Source organism: Erinaceus europaeus, chromosome X, assembly GCF_950295315.1.
Source record: "Erinaceus europaeus chromosome X, mEriEur2.1, whole genome shotgun sequence".
NCBI classification, from domain to species: domain Eukaryota; kingdom Metazoa; phylum Chordata; class Mammalia; order Eulipotyphla; family Erinaceidae; genus Erinaceus; species Erinaceus europaeus.
The window spans coordinates 26,255,709-26,260,802 of NC_080185.1; the positions used below are offsets into that span (position 1 = coordinate 26,255,709).

A 5,094-nucleotide genomic window follows, 5' to 3' on the forward strand; every position below is an offset into this window, starting at 1 on the left:
AAATCATACTAGAAAGGACTTCCAATTATAATGGAGTTATCAATTATAGTAAACTTCTAATCTGCTACAAGTTTTGTTTGACAAGTAAGTGAATTTCAGCTGTCAAAGTCTTCACATGAAAAAGCATCCACTCAAATGGAATTCCTGGAAATCCATTTGGATCCTGTTCTCTGATATCGCCCACAAGATGGAATGACTACAACACACCCCCGGAAACCAATGAGGTGACCTGGCACGACCTGAAGAAACAGATTCACAGACTCCAAAGCTCACTCTCTACAGAAAAGCAGAATTCTGGTGGCCAATATTCCCCATCGAGACAGACGTGCAGCGTTTCATCCTCCAGCATTTTCTTCTGTGGTCAGCTACTGTGGACTGACACCTCCATCGGACTTACTGGTACACGCTGCTGTGTTTCTCAAAGACTAACTTCAGCCAATTGCCTTGAGACTTTATAGACCATGTCCCCTCGCCTGCAGGCTCTGTCCCAGAGTCAGAAAACTCCCCCTCCTTATTAGGTTATGCCCACAGAGGCATGAAGCACCCCAAGAGGCAAGAGATGCCCACAGAGGCAGGAAACTCCCTTTGAGGCAAGAGATGCCCCCAGAGGCATGAAGCATTCCCAGAGGCAAGAAATGCCCTTTCGCCTGCTATGCCTTGCCCTTTGAGGCAAGAAACGTTCCCCTTGGCATCACACTGGTTATTTCTGCTCGCCTATTTTATTTTCCATGTCTTATGCCAGTTCTTTTGAAAACGCCTGTACGATATAGGTTTCTGTTCACCCCACAGTCCTGATACTATGGCCATTAGTTAAAAAGAAAGGGGGAATTGTTGGTATGCATGAGACCCCTTCTTTTTCATTTGGTTTAAATCCCCCCTGCTTAACACTATTCTATTTACATAACCACTTCATTCTATTTACATAACCACTGTTAACAAGCACCACCCTCCCCCCAGGGCATTGGTGGTTCAGTGATAGGATTCTCGCCTGCTCCGGCCCCTCCTTGTCACACTCTGATTTTCACCAGTCACTTTTCTCTCCACCCTCTCTATGTCACATCCTGTTTCCACCCTACTTGGCAAGTATATATAAAGACAGCATTATGAGTTTTACAGTACCTTGAGTTTAGCTTAGCTCGGCTTAGATTGTGCTGCATCCTGCATGAATAAAGAGATACTGTCTACAGCTCAACCATGAGTCCCTGGTCGTCTGTTACCCACCCGTGAAGCTAGCCCGGCAAAAACAACATAACCCGTCGAAAACAACAGACAGGTATAAGCATTTGGTGGAGGGAGCAAGAAGAAGAGGCACGAGATCCTCCAACTAAAGATAGAGGCAACAGCCGGGCTTGCCACTCACTGTACAAACTTGGCTCACTTAGATTTTGTCTGTTATTTATATATCTACTTATTTATTTGCCACCAGGATTATCGCTGGGGCTCACTGTCAGCACTAGGAATCCTCTGGTCCTGGCAGCCATTTTTTTCCCATTTTACTAGATAAGACAGAGAGAAACTGAGGTGGGGAGAGAAAGATAGACATTGAGAGTCAGGCAGTAGCACAGCGGGTTAAGTGCAGGTGGCACAAAGTACAAGGATCAGCGTAAGGATCCAGGTTCGAGCCCCCTGCAGAGGAGAAAAAAAGGGCAAGAGAGAGAAAGCAGAAGCAGTAGGGCTTTCATGGGAGAAATTCCGGAAGTGGCAAGTTGGGATGGGATTGGCTAGAAAAGGGGGTGGAGAAAACAAGGCACTCTGGGAAGGTAGAAAGCTAACAGAGCAATGGTTGCTAGGGTTTCTGCTCTCTCGGGAATGGGGGATACCCTGAGGGGGGTAATGTGGTGGCAGAGGAGTCACTTTAAAACCATGCAGAAGATTGATATGTAAATAATAATACTCGCATGGAAATATGGTGGTTTGTGGGTCCTGCCTAACTCAACCACATCTGTACAATATTCCAACAGGAGAGAAAGATAGACACCTGCAGGCCTGCTTCACCGCTTTGAAGAGACTCTCCTGCAGGTGTGGAGCCAGGGCTGGAACCAGAATCTTTACACAGGGCCTTTGAGCTTTGCACCATGTATGCTTAACCCACTGCGCTACCACCTGACTCCCTTAAATTTTTTACTTTGTGATTCTTGTTAGGCTAAAAATTTGTAACATTTATAGTGTATAGTCCCAGTACATTTCTTAAAAGAAGACAGGAGGGCTGGACTTAGAGACCTACATTTCATGTGATTGGTCTCCCCACCCATGGCCATGGAGACTTCAGAATAAGATGCTGCCCCAGTCATTCTTAAATGCACATAGTCCTCATTCATCCATCCATCCCTGAACTGAGCCCCGTGGCCTAGTCTACCTCTTGGAACAGAAACAAAATCTCATTTTTGAGCTCTGAAAACTTAAAATCATCAGAAAATATCGCTGCCTTGTAAATGGCAGGTATCCTCACTCACTCATAACCTTTGAAACTGGCTCCTAGAATGTCAGCCCAAAGAAAAACTGACCCAGATGATAGCATCATTCCCTCCAGCTACTTGGTCAAGCCACTGCTTTCAGTATCACCACCTCTGTGAACAGTCCTAGCCACAGCTAACATTTATTGAACCCCTCAATTTATGCCAAGCACCATGCCAAATACTGGTTATGGTTTATTTTCTTTGATTTTCATAACTGCTCTATAACACAGGACTTATTCCATCCCCCACCACCCGCCCATCCTGAGAAGCTAACTGTTTAACAAAAGCCACATAGTTTTGAAAAAATGCAAACTTCTGGAGGCAGGGCTTTGGAGTAGCAGCAGCTGCATTTCGCTCTTCCTGATCAACTAAGAATAATAAAGAGGATCACCTAAGAACGCAAGAAGACAGAACTAGGATTGATTTGGGAACCCTCCAATCCAAGGGTGAGTGCAAACACCTGTAGCTCATGGTCTGTGAGGGGCTCAAGGAGAGTTTTTTGGGGCTAAAAGCCTGTACCTACTTGGGAGTGGCTGGTACCAATCTGGCAGTTTGTCAGTTTATGCACCGCCTCTGGTCTGAGTTATCAATGAAAAGACTGCTAAAGGGAGGAGAAGATCACCTAAACCTCAACAATATACAACTGTGGGGTCTCCACTGCTGTTGCCCCTTCAGGGATGAAACAACAGCAGCAGAGAAGCCCTATACTGACAGATACGGAAGAACATTACTTAATGCTCAGTGGATCAGTTAATCAAGAGGACTTAGCAATTATTAACATCTAAGCATCCAATGAGAGGCCATCTAAATACATCAAACATCTACTGAAAGAGATACAGCAGTATATTAACAGCATCACAGTAGTAGTATGGGGTTCCAACACCTCACTCTGTCAGGTTGACAGGTCATCTAGGCACAGAATCAACAAAGAAATGAGGGAATTAAATGAAGAGACAGATATTCTAGAACTATTGTACATTTTCCGGGTCATTCACCCCATACAACTGGAATATACATTCTATTCAAGTTCTCTTGGGTCATTCTGAGGTTAGACTACATGCTAGGCCACAAAGACAGTGTCAACAAATTCAAGAGCATTGAAAGTATCTTCTCAGATGATAGTGGAATTAAATTAACACTTAACAACAACAACAACAAAAATAGTGAAAGTCCCAAAGTATGGAAACTCAACAGTATTCTATTTAACAACTACTGTGTCAAAGAGGAAATTAAAGAACAAATCAAAATGTTTCAAGAATTCTATGAAAATGAAGACACAAGTTATCAAAATGTTTGGGACACAGCTAAGGCAGTACTGAGAGAAGTTCATAGCCATACAAGCACACATTAGAAAACAAAAATGCACATCTTAAAGACTTAGACCAAAAAGAACTAAGGGACCCTAAAGCAACCAGAAGAACTGAAACAACTAAAATTAGGGCAGAAATAAATAACATTGAAAATAAGAGAATAATATGAAATATCAGTGAAGTTAAATGTTGGTTATTTGAATGAGTAAATAAAATCAACAAACCCTCAGCCAAACGAGAGAGAGAGAGAGAGAGAGAGGACAAAAACAAATAGGACTGTAAATGAAAGAGGAGTTATCACAACAGACACCACGGAAATCCAAAGTATCATGCCAGGCTATAGAACCCAGAAGAAATGGACAAGTTCCTAGATACCAACAAATATCCAAAATTAAGCAAAGAGGAACTAATAAATATGAACAGTCCAATTACAGTCACAGAAGTTGAAACAGTTATCAAGAAACTTCCGAACAATAAGAGATATGGATCAGATGGTTTTACAGATGAATTCTATAAAACCTTTAAGGAGGTATTAATACCTCTACTTTTAAAACTATTTAAAAACATTGAAGACACAGGAATACTCCCTTCCAGCTTCTATGAAGTCAATATCACCCTGATACCAAAAGTAGACAGGGATACAACAACAAAAAAGAAAACTACAGACCAATATCTCTCTGATGAACATAGATGCTATAATATTGAACAAAATTTTAGCCGACCAGATACAGCAGTATATCAAATATATTGTTCATGACCAAGTGGGGTTTATCTCAGGGATTCAAGGTTGGTTTAATGTATGTAAATCAATCAACATGATCCACCACATCAATAAAAGCAAAAGAAAAAAAAACACATGATTGTATCAAAATCCAACATCCCTTTATGATGAAAACACTGCAAAAAATGGTAGTAGATGCAAAGTTCCTCAACTTAGTGGAATCCGTATATACGAGACCTATAGCCAACATCATACTCAATGGTGAAAAACTGGAAGCATTCCCTCTCAGATCAGGTATTAGACAGGGCTGCCCACTATCATTATTACTATTCAACATAGTGTTGGAAGTTCTTGCCATGGCAATCAGACAGGATCAAGGAATTACAGAGATACAGATTGGAAGAGAAGAAGTCAAACAGTCACTATCTGCAGATGATATGATAGATACATAGAAAAGCCTAAAGAATCCAGCAGGAAGCTCTCGGATATATCAGGCAATATAGTGAGGTGTCAGGCTACAAAATTAATATACAAAAGTCAGTGGCATTAGTCTATGCAAACATGAAGTTAGCAAAAGGAGAAACCCAGAAGTCAATCCCTTTTACTG

General features: G+C 41.8%; 1 long non-coding RNA gene across 1 annotated transcript; it reads left to right on the top strand.

Annotated features, from left to right (window-relative positions):
• Positions 1–3: 3 nt before the first annotated feature.
• On the top strand, positions 4–717 carry LOC132535768 (uncharacterized). The gene is made up of 2 exons (XR_009547466.1): positions 4–492; positions 570–717. It is a non-coding gene; the product is annotated as an uncharacterized LOC132535768 (long non-coding RNA).
• The last annotated feature ends 4,377 nt before the right edge of the window (positions 718–5,094 follow it).